This window comes from Macrobrachium nipponense, chromosome 4 (genome assembly GCF_015104395.2).
Source record: "Macrobrachium nipponense isolate FS-2020 chromosome 4, ASM1510439v2, whole genome shotgun sequence".
Classification (NCBI taxonomy): Eukaryota; Metazoa; Arthropoda; class Malacostraca; order Decapoda; family Palaemonidae; genus Macrobrachium; species Macrobrachium nipponense.
In genome coordinates, this window is record NC_061100.1 from 8,728,193 (window position 1) to 8,742,931 (window position 14,739).

General features: G+C 38.4%; 1 pseudogene; it reads left to right on the forward strand.

The window, feature by feature from the left end:
* Positions 1–209: 209 nt before the first annotated feature.
* LOC135210675 (protein lines-like) lies at positions 210–13,240 on the forward strand (annotated as a pseudogene).
* The last annotated feature ends 1,499 nt before the right edge of the window (positions 13,241–14,739 follow it).

Sequence of the window (14,739 nt, forward strand, 5' to 3'; positions counted from 1 at the left end):
ATTGTAGTACTAGCTGAAACCTGGTACATAATATTGTGCTATGGAGGATTCTCAAGACGTGGTCAGTGCTTGTACATGTCCACTCAAGAAACCTCGAGACAGGCATCGGAATCATGCAGGTGTGAACTGAACAGCATTGTGGATCATGTGAACAAAACGGTAGAAACCCAGCAGAAAAGGGTGGGAAATTGCCCCACCCCCCTCTGGGGATGACAGTGGGGCAGCTGCTGCCAAGAAGGGACTTGGAGGTAATCCATGCCTAGTTGATACGAAAGTGTGTCTGTTCCCTGCAGCTTCCCGACATCCTTCACACACTGGCTGTCTGTAATGACTGCTTTTCATCACACCAAGTGTCACACATGTTACAGCTTCGGGATGAAACACTTTTGTACATTAGTATGCTCGCTCTTTTCTTTGAAGTGTCTCTCAGGCAGCAGAGTCAAGGCGTTTCATGTTCCAGCATCAGTGAGGTGGTTGCAGCGGGGGCAGATAACGAAGGGGCCGTTCCTGACATTCTTTTTGGCTTCATGGCCTTGGAAGATAAATACGTGAGCTATTCGTCTTCTCGTGCCCTGTCCTTGCTTTTGCTGATGTTACGTGGCCGTGCCAGTGAAATTGTCTTGGAAAATATAGACAATCTTGCCATTGTACCAACCTCATTGAAATGGGTCATTCAATTGAAGTTGTTAGGAGAGTTATCGAGTGGAAAGATTTAGATGAGCATCCGTTGGAAGGAACAGAGCCTGCTGACACAGGACAGCCAGGAGATTGTGCAAAGATAACTTTAACCCCAGCTAATTCATAGGAGGCTAATGAAGTTAAGTATGTAGCAACTAAAAAGCTTAATTGCAAGTGGTTTCTTTTAGTGTCTAGATTAATGCAGCTAATTAATGATTTTTCTACTGAAAGAGAACATGTTATTGTTTCTTTTTTAACACTTTGGGAATCTTTAATATCAGTCAAAGCTAATCTTTCTATGACTGATAGAAAGGAATTTTACTCAGGACTAGAGCGTCTTATGACTCCTCTCACTCGTGACACACATACAATAGTGTGGCGAAAAGTGCTTGACCTTTATAATAAGGTCTTGTGTTATGGGAGTACGCTGGCCCTCCAGGACGTATTAGCAGAGGAGCCCTGTAACTTGGCTCACCTCCTCATCCGTGCTGTGAAAGATAGAAGGTTGTTGGAGTGTGTGCCTTGTGGAGGACCAGCGGAACACAGTACATTACCAATCCACAGCTCCAATGCAATGGATATCGGGTTCAGGACCAAGTTCCGGAAGTGTTAGTGGAATTGACCAGAGTGAGCGCACTATTTTTCACAAAGTAGTGTTAGTCATTTTGAAAGCAATTGCAGTGACATTCAAGGAAACGACGCGATTCTTCTTCAGAAAACTCCTCCAGGTCTGGAGGTTCAGGATCAGAGGATGTTGATATGGCCATTATAGAACGTAGTCTAAGGGAAGTGATGCGCAAAGTTGATAGTTTTGTCAAATCAAAACTTCCATTCCACTCTGAGGCTCCAATGGCAGAGTGAATGGTACGACTCTTTGCTGACCAAGATGACTGGTTGGTTGAATCAATGGTGTGTGGATTAGACATCTTCACAGGTCTAGGGATTCACATAAGGTAGGCAACTGTAAAATGTATACATTTCAAGAAATTATGTACTTTAATTTATTTTCACTGTATATAGGTAGTGTTGGAAATACTTTTGTGTGTGTTTCTTTTCAGGAATATTAAAAAGTAAATGGGTATGTGCATTACTTCCGCCCGACAGTTAGTTGCTTTGTAGAGTTGGATTGGTAAAGCATTTACAGTAATATTTGGAGCAGGAATAGGAATAATTATTTTATGATACATATAACTTGAGAGAAAAATATATTCGCTAATAATTTGGATGCATGAAATTTTTATTGTTAAGTCTTTTGTTGAACTAGTAATGCTATAGAGCTTGAGTATTGTTCTAGGTAGTTGTAATAAGATTTGTAGACTTGGTTACTTTACAGTATTTAGTAATTGTTTTGTGTCATTATTTTGGGTCTGCTTTAGTTATATGACCCATATGACAATTCTTCACTCTTACCTGTAGGTAGAGGGAAAGATGGTGTTTTAGTATTGGAGGTAGTATTCCATTTCTCGTCCCCCAGGTTCCGGGATGAAGGGCAAAGATAAAGCAATATCTTCTTGCGTGTGTTTATTGGCTAAAACTACATTGAAGAAGGCGGGTAGTGGAATATACAAAATACAAAAAGCGTATATAATAGAATCATAACAAACATTTGAGCAACGGAGCTCTATACACAATAAGGAATCATATCCTGCATACATGAGGTAGAATTTATAAGATCGAAGCCTGTGTGTCGGACTCGATACTAACACAATCACAATTGGTTATACTTATAACATTTACGCATTATGCAACACAGTGCAATAGCTCTGAACTGAACGTGTCTGCGGAGCTAAGTTTTCCCGCGCTCGTTACATAACATCTTGCATACATGACAGTCTCCTCCCCCTTTACCTGTGACTAAGAAACAACTGTTCCTCACATTTACAAATCTAACCTTTCAGGAGGTTTTCCTCTACTCATTCTGTTAGGGAGTACTATAGGTGTGTTCTGAGCTGTTGCATGATTTTCCTCTCTATTTACAGTTGGTGGTTGAACATCTTGGTGAGCAGTTTGCTTATCTGAGTTATTCAAGTCTGAGGTATTTGAAACTTGTACTTCTGTATGATTTGTACTAAATAACTGCAACTGATCAACATGACGTTTTACCATCTTTCCACCGACATTAACATCATAATGTAAATTACCTATCTTCCTGACAATTTCTCCTTGTACCCATTTTTCTGGTGTATTGTATGATCTTATCATGACGCAACCTGAAGGAGTGAAATGTCTTAAATTGGGAAATTAATTTTACTTGATCATAACCTTTCTGTTCTAACTGACTCTGCAAGCTTGGATACATTAAATCTAACTTATTCCATGATCTCCTCCCCATCAACAAATAAGAAGGTGTTACACCCCGTAGTATTATGCAACATTTGTTGCTATAGGACAATAGGAACTTTGCAATGTGAGATGCTACATTACCGGAGTTTGCTTGTCTACACTTCATTTTATGTTTGTAAGTTTGAACAAATCTTTCTGCTTCACCATTCGTGGATGGATGATAAGTTGCTGATAATGTATGTTGTATACCATTTACATTCAGAAATTCCTTAAACTCCTGTGAAGTAAACTGTGGGCCATTGTCTGTTACTATCTTTTCTGGCAAACCATACGTTGCAAAGATTTGCATGAGTGATCTTATAGTTGCTACCGATGAAGTTGTTTGCATTGGTATAATTTCTGGCCACTTACTATATGCATCTACTAATATCAGATATGAGTATCCTAAAAATGGACCTGCAAAATCTATATGTACATGTTGCCACGGGTATCTGGGTAATTCCCATGGGTGCATTCTTGTTGGTTTTGGATTGTTTTGTTGTGATGCACAATTCATACACTTCTTAACCAAATTGTCAATGTTCCTATCAACACCTGGCCACCAAACATAAGTTCTAGCAATTGACTTTGATCTGACAATACCTTGGTGGTCTGCATGTATTTCTGATAGAACTCTATTCCTTAATGCATTTGGAATCACTACTCTTGACCCTCTCAAAATACATCCTTGGTGGTCTGCATGTATTTCTGATAGAACTCTATTCCTTAATGCATTATGCAACACAGTGCAATTCATTCCACATTTCTTTGTATGGTTTTCAATTGGCATCTTCTTCACAAATATCTCTGCCAGTTATTAGACTTCACTACATTTGAGAGTACTGGGTCTTTCTTGGTACCTTGTGCTATTTCCTTAGCTGTAATAGGTAAATTATAAGCAAAAATCAAAGAATACTTTCCTCATGTTGTTCTGGTGCTTCGTCTACATGCAATCTCGACAAAGCGTCTGCATTACCCATCTTAGATGTTGGTCTATATTCTATGTTGTAATCATATGCCGCTAATATGATTGCCCAACGTTGTAGTCTTGCAGCTACTAACGTCGGTAAACTTGCCTTTGGACCTAAAATCATCAATAATGGTTTGTGGTCTGTAACTAATGTGACCTTGGCCTGCCATACGGTACAATATGGAACTTTTTTACTCCATACACTAGTGCTAATGCTTCCTTTTCTATTTGTGAGTAATTTCTCTCTGCTTTGTTCAATACTCTGGAGGCAAAAGATATTGGTTTTTCTGTACCATCTGGCATTACGTGTGCTAGTACTGCACCTAATCTTATGTTTGAGGCATCACAAACCAACTTTACTGGCAAATCCATTTGATAATGTACTAGGAATGTGGGTGATGTCACTTCTGCTTTGATTCTTTCAAAAGAATTTTGACATTAATTTGTCCAATTCTATTTTACATCTTTGTTCAGCAAATTGTATAATGGGTGAGCAATTGTTGCTAAGTTTTGAATGAAACAACCATAGAATGTCACTAAACCTAAAAATGATTGCAATTCCTTGACATTTTCTGGTAACTTTGGTGACTGCACTGCATTTACCTTATCTTGAGTCTTATGAATACCTTTACCATTTACAATAAAGCCTAAATACTCTACCAAGTCAACTTCTAAAATACATTTACTCTGGTTGACCTTGATATTGTGTTCCTTTAGTTTCTTTAGAACTGCACGTAACCTTTCTTTTTTGTTGTTGCCAGCGACTAATATGTCATCAATGAAAATGGATACTCCTGACATACCTGCAAATATTTTGTCCATTGTTTGCTGCCATATTGCTGGACTGCTAGCAACACCATAGGGAAGTCTTTTTGGACGATACAGCCCTAAATGTGTTTACAGTACATAGCTTTTGAGAATTCTCATCCATGGAAAGTTGTTGAAATGCTTGTCTAAGATCTATCTTAGAAAATACTGAGCATCCTGACAAAGTTGCGAACATATCTTTAGGATTTGGCAATGGATGTTGTGCTACTTGCAATTGCGGATTTAATGTCACCTTGTAATCTCCACATAACCTAACTTGACCGTTGTCCTTAACAATTGGAACTAATGGTTTAGACCAATCTGAATAATCTACCTTTTCCCATGAACCTTCACTTTCTAACCTTCTAATTTCAGTTTCCACAGCTATTTTCAATGCATATGGAACTGGTCTTGGAGCAGAAAATCTCATTTATTTCTATTTGAGCCATAAGATGTTCTTGTACATCTTTGTTCACAGAATTAATGTGAAATGCCGAGTGTTCTACTTCTGTGGTCTTATGTACACTTTCTTCATTTGAGCTAGAGCCGTCATTTGAATTTACGGTTCTATTGATCTGTTTTGTGGTCTTTTGCTTAGCAAATTTACACTGACTTGTTAACCCTTAAACGCCTATTGGACGTATTTTACGTCGAGATAAATTGTCTCTTGGGTTCCGACTGGACGTAATTTATGTCGACATACAAAAGTTTTTTTTTTAAATTTGCTGAAAAATACTTATAGGCCTACCAGCCTAAAACTTTTGAATCACGCGCCTTGGGGGATGCTGGGAGTTCACGGATCGAGGTGTTGTTTTGTTTAGAAGTGTGACTCAGGTGCGCATACGCGAAATGCCTCCTTCTCGCATCAGTCAGCATCAGTGCCGCGTCGTCCGAAAGCGATCTTTTGTGGAGGTACAGGACGTACATAGAGATGTCTCAACGACGTGTGGACCGCGAAAGGCGCGTTTTACCTGTCGGAAGGGATCGTGTAAGGCGTATCTTGGACTTGGATGCTGGCGAAGGACCGAGGACCCAAGATGACCTGGCGCCTCAAAGCTGTTCTGTGCGGCCACGTGTGGATGAAAGTGGTTTAGGATCACAACGTGTGTCTCGTGTGCCTTTAGTAACCCCTAGGAAGCATCGGGGCGTCCTTAGGGGCATTCGTAGGAATTTGGGAGGCCTCCAACCAAGGGACATAGAGGAGTACTTATCGGAGCTTGATCGGGATTATGTCGCAAGTCCTCATTTTGATGGCGGATGGTCATCGAGTGATGAGGACATCAGTCCCGATGTCAGTGATGCTGAATATTTGCCTCCAATGTCCGTTCGAGGCTCACATCCCAAAAGTGAGCTTGAATTTAGTGGTTTTAGTGCATATGAGGGGGAGGATGAGGATATGGGGTCTAGTTTTATCGCAGATGACGATACTGGAAGCGAAGGCCTAAGTGAGGGAGATGGGCCAATGGGGGGGGGGGGGGTTCACGTGCCTGCGCTCGTGCGCGCGCACGGACACGTAGAAGGTCAGCTCGTCGCGCCAGCCAAGGTGAAGGTCGGTCGTTCGAGAGCGACGAGGGGTGGACAGAGGACCCCACCCCACTTAACATGCACCCATTCACGGCAACACCTGGGCTCACCGTACCTGTACCTCTCACTGCTCTGGGGTTCATCCAGCTCTTCCTTTCACGGGAATTGCTGGAGTACCTGGTAGCAGAGACGGTGGACTACGCTCGGTACTGCCGTTATGAATTACGCACGACATTGTCGTATCGCTGGCGGGGCTGCAACCTCACCGACATGGCGCATTTTTTGGGGCTCCACATTTATTTTGGTATGATGCCTGCTGCCGACGTCAGGCAATATTGGAGGCGGAATTTTTTTTTTAAGTAGTCCCCGGCGTTATGCCCCGTGATAGTTTCCTGGTGTTGGACAGGTATTTCAATGCCTTCAACCGAAGGGCCATACCCCGGAATAACAGCGATCGCCTCCTCCTAATCCGCCCAGTGTTGGAATACATTCGTGAACGGTGTAGAATTCTCCGTTATGGTTCCTGGGAAAGAACCTTTCTTTGGGGATGATGGGGATGATGCCTTACAAAGGACCGTCTAAGTATTAAAGTGTATAACCCCAAGAAGCCGAAGAAATATGGAGTGAAATTTTTTTTTATTACCGAGTCCAACACTGGATACGTCGTGGACTTTTCGGTGTATTCTGGGGTCTTCGCCATGCTGCATAACACTGAATTCAGTATTGTGGAACGTTTCCTTAACCAGGGATATCACCTGTTTATGGATAATTATTATAACTCGGTATCCCTGGCCCAGGAACTGTATGAAGCAGGTGTGCACGTCAGTGGTACCCTTCGGTTGGTGCGTGGGGCCCCGAATGCCCTCGAGGCACGCTAGCCATCCGCAACATCTGGCAAGAGGAGATACAGAGTGGTGGCGGAAGGGCGCTGTCTTCGTCATCTGTTGGAAGGGGGTCCAACTCGTCCCTGTGATTACGACGAGTCATGAACCCATCCAAGAAGAGATCGTACAGCGGAAGAAGACACGTCGACAGGGCCGAGTTGTGTTTTAGCAGTTTCGTCCCGAGCGGCCTACTGTCATTGGGCACTACAACAGGCACATGGGGGAGTTGATCTCTTTGATCAACTCATCCAGTATTATCCCTTCGCCAGGAGAACCAGGAGGTTGGAACCACAGAAGCTCCTCAAATGCATCCTTCAGTTTGGCCCTGCCAAAATGCCTTACATAACTCTACTGTTGGGGTACCACTGTAACCATCTCCGGAGGTTGTCCCACATACAGTTCCTAGAGGTAGCCGGGAATGCCATCATCAACTTCAATCCCAATGAGTGGCCTTCCATCACTGACCCCTTGCCCCGAGCTGCAGATCTGCCCCTAGAGGAAAGGGCAGATATTAGGAGGGCCAACTTCGGTCAACCTGCCGCCGGCCCAGCTGCCGACGCCCCTACTGACGACGCCCCTGCTGCCGCCGCCCCTGCTGCCGCCCCCCTGCCCCTGCTTTGACTTACCCCTGCTGCCGGCCCCGCCATCACCGCTTCTCTTCGGGTAGTGGACCCTGTGTGTCGGCTGCAGCCAGGGGATCACACACTGGAGGCCCTAGAAGGGCGCAGGAAGAAACGATGCCGGGTGTGCCATATGAATGGCAGAAGGAGATACACCCGGTTCTTCTGTCGTACCTGCAAAGTAGCTCTTTGCAGGATAGGGGAGTGTGACCGTAAATACCACAATACGGTTTTTTATTGGAGTGTGCCTAATCAACCGACAGCGGAGGGCGCACGGGGCCGCCGGGCCCATCAGCAGTAAGGGCGCGGCGACTCCCTCCTCCACCTGTACCTTCGTCATGTCAAGAGGAAAAAAATGCAGACTCTTCAATGGAGGAGGGAGAAAACAAGAATAGAATAGAGTCATGGTTACGAGTGAGTATTCTGCATTTATTTTATATTTATTTTTATATTTATTACAAGTTTTTATATATCGGTATCTGTGCATATTATATGATGTATCATTGTATGCAAAAAGAAAAGTGCCAGAATGGAAAAATGTAATATTATTATATATATATATATATATATATATATATATATAAAATTAATATAATATATATATATTGGTAATTTTGGGTGAGCAAATTACATAACAGTCTAGAAATATTCAATCATTTATCTTCACTTTAAAACAAATTCGAAGTCTCTAGATTTATGGTGAGTTTTTGAAAAAAAAAAATTTCCTTCCCTCCGCGCGACGATTCTCGGCCGCAAATCTCCGAAATGCGTACTTCGCATTCTCCTAATATTTGCTCCTTTTCATATTAGGTGTTTTATAGAGTTTCATATATGCAAATGTGCGCAATTTCATGCAGAATACAACAAAAAATATTTGAAGGTTGTAGCTTTTCTCATTTAAAAAAAATTTGCATATAAATCATGATAAATAGGAAAAAACTACGTTTGGTCAACTTTGACTCAACCGAAATGGTCGAAAAACGCATTTGTAAGCTAAAACCCTTACAGTCTAGTAATATTCAATCATTTATCTTCACTTTAAAACAAATTTGAAGTCTCTAGAACAATATTTAGATTTATGGTGAATTTTTGAAAAAATCTTTTTCCTTCCCTCCGGGCGCCGATTCTTGGCCGCAAATCTCTGAAATGCGTACGTCGCATTCTCCTAATATTTGCTCCTTTTCATATTAGGTTTTTTATAGAGTTTTATATATGAAAATGTGCGCAATTTCATGCAAAATAAAACAAAAAATATTTGAAGGTTGTAGCTTTTCTCATTTTTGAAATATTTGCATATAAATCACGATAAATAGGGAAAAAACTACGTTTGGTCAACTTTGACTCAACCGAAATGGTCAAAAAGCGCATTTGTAAGCTAAAACTTTTACAGTCTAGTAATATTCAATTATTTATCTTCACTTTAAAACAAATTCGAAGTCTCTAGCACAATATTTAGATTTATGGTGAATTTTTGAAAATAACTTTTCTTCCTCCCTCCGCACGCCAATTCTCGGCCACAAATCTCCGGAATGCGTACGTCACATTCTCCTAATATTTGCTCATTTTCATATTAGGCATTTTATAGATTTTCATATATGAAAATGTGCGCAATTTCATGCAGAATAGAACAAAAAATATTTTGAGGTTGTAGCTTTTTTCATTTTTGAAATATTTGCATACAAATCACAATAAATAGGAAAAAACTATGTTCGGTCAAATTTGACTCGACCGAAATGGTCGAAAAACGCATTTGTAAGCTAAAACTCTTACAGTCTAGTAATATTCAATCATTTATCTTAACTTTAAAATAAATTCGAAGTCTCTAGAACAATATTTAGATTTATGGTGAGTTTTGAAAAAAACTTTTTCCTTCTCTCTGCACGCTGATTCTCGGCCGCAAATCTCCGAAATACGTACGTCGCATTCTCCTAATATTTGCTCCTTTTCATATTAGGCGTTTCATAAAGTTTTATATATGTAAATGTGTGCAATGTAATGTAAAATACAAAAAAAAATATTTGAAGGTTGTAGCTTTTCTCATTTTTGGAATAATTGCATGTAAATCACGATAACTAGAAAAAAAACTAGTTCAGCCAAATTTGACTCAACCGAAATGGTAAAAAAAACGCAATTGTAAGTCAAAACTCTTACCGTCTAGTAATATTCAATCATTTATCTTCATTTTGAAACAAATTCAAAGTCTCTAGCACAATATGTAGATTTATGGTGAATTTTTGAAAAAAAACTTTCCCTCCCTCCGCTCGCTGATTCTCGGCCGCAAATCTCCAAAATGCGTACGTCGCAATCTCCTAATTTTTGCTCATTTTCATATTAGGCGTTTTATAGATTTTCATATATGAAAATGTGCACAATTTAATGTAGAATACAAGAAAAAATATTTGAAGGTTGTAGCTTTTCTCATTTTCGAAATATTTACATATAAGTAGCGATAGATAGGAAAAAACTATGTTTGGTCAACTTTGACTCAACAGAAATGGTCGAAAAATGCATTTGTGAGCTAAAACTCTTACAGTCTAGTAATATTCAATCATTTATCTTCACTTTAAAATAAATTCGAAGTCTTTAGCACAATATTTAGATTTATGGTGAATTTAAAAAATAAACTTTTTCCTTCCCTCTGCGCGCTGATTCTCTGCTGCAAATCTCAGAAATGCATACGTCGCTTTCTCCTAATATTTGCTCCTTTTCATATTAGGCGTTTCATAAAGTTTTATATATGAAAATGTGTGCAATTTAATGTAATATACAAAAAAAAAAAAAATTGAAGGTTGTAGCTTTTCTCATTTTTGAAATATTTGCATATAAATCACGATAACTAGAAAAAAATACGTTCGGCCAACTTTGACTCAACCGAAATGGTAAAAAAACGCAATTATAAGCAAAAACTCTTACCGTCTAGTAATATTCAATCATTTATCTTCATTTTGAAACAAATTCAAAGTCTCTAGCACAATATTTAGATCGGTGAATTTTTGAAAAAAACTTTCCTTCCCTCCGCTCGCCGATTCTCGGCTGCAAATCTCCAAAATGCGTACATCGCATTCTCCTAATATTTACTCATTTTCATATTAGGCATTTTATAGAGTTTCATATATGAAAATGTGCGCAATGTAATGTAGAATACAAAAAAAAATATTTGAAGGTTGTAGCTTTTCTCATTTTCGAAATATTTGCATATAAATCATGATAAATAGGAAAAAAACTACATTTGGTCAACTTTGACTCAACTGAAATGGTCAAAAACTGCAATTGTAAGCTAAAACTCTCAAAGTCTAGTAATATTCAATTATTTATCTTCATTTTGAAACAAATTCGAAGTCTCTAGCACAATATTTAGATTTATGGTGAAGTTTTGAAAAAAAACTTTTTCCTCCCCTCCGCGCTCCGATTCTTGGCCGCAAATCTCTAAAATGCGTACGTCGCATTCTCCTAATATTTGCTCCTTTTCATATTAGGCGTTTCATTGAGTTTTATATATGAAAATGTGCGCAATTTATTGTAAAATACAAAAAAAAAATATTTGAAGGTTGTAGCTTTTCTCATTTTTGAAATAATTGCATATAAAAAAATATATTAAAAAATTCGACATTTGGTCAAATTTAACTCGTCCGAAATGGTCGAAAACTGCAATTGTAAGCTAAAACTCTTACAGTATAGTAATATTCCATAATCTATCTTCATTTTGAAACAAATTGGAAGTCTCTAGCACAATATTTAGATTTATGGTGAATTTAAAAAAAAAAAAAAAAATTTTATGTCCGCATGTTACGAATTCATGCATCTTTTTGTGATAATATTTTCTCTGTTGCTTTTATCGTTTTACAATGTGTTATATACCAAAATGATCGCAATTTAGTGTACATTATAACGGAAAAAAATTAACTTGTTACCTTTAACCGTTTTGCGTACAGCGCGATTTGAATAAAATTATATATGAAATTTTGTTTTCGTGGTATCGTATATTGCATTATTCATATATGATAATGATAATTCTTTTCATTTCTGATGGTTGCATACTAAACTTCAGGCAATGACAAAAAAAGGAGCCAAAAATGAACTCTTAATCTTGAATACTAAGCGCGCTGTGATTTTTTGAAAAAAATATTTTTTCCGCTTCCGCGCTCACTCCGAATTTGGAAGTTCTCTTTTTTTCTACCTTGTAGGCTACACTTGCATAGACATACCTTGGCACTTTAACTTTCTAAACCAACCCTTTTTTTTATTGTGTTGACGCTCCTGATGCACAGCGTTGCTTGGTTGCTGGTTTGAGTGTGATGAAGGCATCTAGGTAATTGAGATTCTTCGTTTTCGGGTAGACTTCATCCGACTGGGGTCGTCATCTTCCACTTCTTGGCTAAGAGATTAGGCGTAGACTATAGGCTCCATTTGGTTGCTATGAGTTCGTCACCTGTGTTGCCAATGTTTTGTTGTCATTAGTTTGGGTCTGCTTTAGTTATGTGACTCATACGACAATTCTTCACTCTTACCTGTAGGTAGAGGGAAAGATGGTGTTTTAGTATTGGAGGTAATATTCCATTTCTCGTCGCTAATGTTTTGTCGTCATTATTTTGGGTCTGCTTTAGTTATATGACCCATATGACAATTCTTCACTCTTACCTGTAGGTAGAGGGAAAGATGGTGTTTTAGTATTGGAGGTAATATTCCATTTCTTGTCGCCGAGGTTCCGGGATGAAAGGCGATAATAAAGCAGTATCTTCTTGCTTGTGTTTATTGGCTAAAACTACATTGAAGAAGGCGGGTAGTGGAATATACAAAATACAAAAAGCAAATATAATAGAATCATAACAAACATTTGAGCATTGGAGCTCTATACACAATAAGGAATCATATCCTGCATACATGAGGTAGAATTTATAAGATCGAAGCCTGTGTGTCGGACTCGATACTAACACAATAATAATTGGTTATACTTATAACATTTACGCATTTTGCAACACAGTGCAATAGCTCTGAGCTGAACGTGTCTGCGGAGCTAAGTTCTCCCGCGCTCGTTACATAACATCTTGAATACATGACAGTAATTATTTTCAAATATTAAATAGAAATTTTTTTGTGCAGGCAATAGCCCAAACTTCATGCTTATGTCAATCCACACACAACCATCTTGGTCTTTTTAGAGACCATTTATCTGGAACATGACGTTCTTTTGGACCTCTAGTTTCAAACGAGACGTCGTTCCTTCTCTACCTGCTCCGCTACCTCAAATTTATTCGCCGCAGTTGGCAAGAATTTGCCTCACACTGGCTGCCGATTAGAAGTTATGACTGTACTGATTCGTTTATGTTATGCCATTGATTGGCTTGTGTCAAAAAACCTATTTCCATATAATATTAGCCCTGTTCTGAAATTTTTGCAAAAAATGTGAAGAATTTTATGAAGTAAGTGACCCTTAATTATTGGAAAGAATTTTATCAGAATTTTTTCGTCTTTAGTTTGTTATTCTTCTTACTTAATAATTTATTCATCTTTGCTGTACAGGTAATTGAAATGGATTTTCTTCAGTCTTTAATGACAAAAGAAGTATTCAAGTTTCTTATATATGAAACTTTGTTGCAACACATTGCCTCTTGAATTATTTGACAACAGATTTGAGTGAACCGAGTTCTCTACATGTAGAACGTAATGAATGTTACAGGTATGCAATTCATTTAAGAGTAAACAAAAGTTACAACCCTAATGAGAAATGTGAAGTACACAAGTTGGTGAAAAATTATGCTATGGATTATATTTCTACATTATAATTACTATGCTGTGATGTTGAATTTTAAGTATTTTAAATGAAGAGCAACTGATACTTATGCCTCTAAAATTTTTCAGTTGAGTAAATAAGATCTTTAAAGTTTGAAGGGAAACATGCTTTTCCTAGATTTGTTTGGCTAATTTTTTTCTGGAGATGATGGTCTTCAAGATCACTGTCTTTCTATTGTAAATTTGAGTCATGACAAACAGTAGTTTAACAAACTTCCAAGTATTGTGGAAAATGCTTGGCGAGTGCCATTAAAGGAATGTCATATACATTCAGAATTTCTCTTTCATTGCTGTTAGCTTTTTAAGTTTTGTTTAAGGATATCTTGACTAGACAAAGTTAAAGTAATTTAATGTAGTCACACATTTGCAAAATGGCAAAATGCTGGGAAAAATTTATCCTTTTCATGAAGATGTCACACTTATAGTTCTGATAGTTCCACATCACATGCAGTAACTTGGAGCTATTTTGTCTTTGGATATGAAGTAAGGTTTCTCAGAATTGATGTAATTGTTAGTTGTATTTTGTACAAAAGTGCATTCTAGTTTCAGTATCTTAAATGAAAGTTATGAAGTGAACCATCTTGAATTGGGCAGATTCAAGTAGAATCTGGATCCCACAGGCTTGTATGATCCCATGAACGTTAATTGTAATTATCACTTCCTGTTTCTTTTTAATTGTAAATTAAAACTTGCTATTGTTCTATTAGATGATTATGGCTATTAATTACTGTACTGGAAAGAGACCACGAATTCACATTTGTAGACTCAGGGCTCACCCGAAAGAATTTTGGTCTTGAATTAAAAGCTTAAATTGGAACGCAGTAAAACTGAAAGAAGTTGGACAGGTAAGTGTGAAGAGACCAAACGGAACAAGTGATACAATGAAGGGAACAAAACACCAGGTGTTCAAAGAAAACCTTGTATCCTCTTAAGAATGGCATACAATGTGGTACCCTTTACCTCATGAAAGAGTAAGATAAATTGACTTGCTTTGCTGCAGTCTATACAAACCCTTGGGGCCCTAAATTATTTTGTTGCTAAATGCTTCTAAAGTGCCCTCTTCTAACTAGTTGATAGATTTTTTTTTTCTAGTTTATTTGTATGCGTAAGGGAAGGCTGCTAATTATGATGAGATTTTGCAACT